Genomic DNA, 1,342 nt, shown 5'->3' on the forward strand with positions numbered 1-1,342 from the left:
GCAGTGGTTCTCAAATTGCGGGTCAGGACCCATTGGTGGGTTGTAACCTGATTTTTGGTGGGTTGCCAAAGGGTGATGGAAAAATCAGATAACTAATTGCCTCAAACCCTGAGGCTATTCAAAAATCAGATACTGTAGCTGCTAATTACCCTGCAAAGAACTCAGCTCCTGCAGTTTGCAAGCATGTGTAAATATAGGGAGACAAATGTCTGAAAGTCTTTTTTCTGGTTTTTATTACTTATAAATATTATGTCTTTCTAGATCTCCTTTTTTTAAAGTGTGGTAAACCTAGGTGCATCTTGACAAGGTGTAATTTTCAAAAGTGGGTCCTGATGCTAAAAAGTTTGGAAACCATTGCCCTAGGGGCTTCAGACAATTAGGCTGTAATCCTATATGCACTTTCCTGGGAGTAATCCCCATTGAAAACAATGACACTTATTTCTGAGTAGACATGCTAGGATTGTTCTGTTAGTTATCAGATCTTTCTTCACCTGTATTTTCACTGGAGGATCTGAAAGACCCACTAGAAATTGGGTCATGATCCACCAAGTGAATCCTGGTCCACAATTTGAGAAATGCTGACCTAGAGGACTGCCTCTGCTTATATGGACCAGCCCATGCCTTGAATTCTTCTGAAGGGAACTTCCTCCACATTCCACCACCAGCAGCAATAGCTTGACTGGCTCAGCGATATCAGGAATTGAACCTAGGACTTCCTGCACACAAGGGCAGGTGCTCTGCCACTGAGTTACAACCCCATCCCTTGAGTTAGCTGAGACAGTGTGGATTGCCTGGAGGATTTAAAATGTTTGATATTCATCTGCACATTTTGGAAAAATGGCATATTCTCCCAAACTGCACTTAAGAAGGCTGGAAGTTTCCTTCCAAAGTATCTTCCTGGACCAACCACTAGGGGGCAGACCTGCATCAAATAAAAACTTCCTCTTAGTCACAGCTTCCTTCTCCACCCTGGGGATGGACTCAGATTCATAACCTGGTGAGAGATTATGTCTTCAGACTTTGTGTTCATTGAGGAGGAGTGGTGGAATCAACTATACTAATGACTCCCAGTGTTGCACATGATGGATACATGCAATGTGGGTGTAAATTTGTGGAGAAGAAAAAAATCAAGATTTCATTTACCTTTTTGCACTCACCAGTATGTGTGGAGAAGAGGAGGCTGGGCCACTCCGGTGCACTCACCAGTATGCAACATTAACTCACGCTAATTGCCTCTCCCAAACCCTCAGTCTGCAAATGGCTTTCAGTTAGTAACCAGTCTCTTGTTTTCTGTCCAAAAACCATGACAATGTTTGTTATGAAGGCAACAAAATATTAAGGA

This window comes from Tiliqua scincoides, chromosome 9 (assembly GCF_035046505.1).
Source record: "Tiliqua scincoides isolate rTilSci1 chromosome 9, rTilSci1.hap2, whole genome shotgun sequence".
NCBI classification, from domain to species: Eukaryota; Metazoa; Chordata; class Lepidosauria; order Squamata; family Scincidae; genus Tiliqua; species Tiliqua scincoides.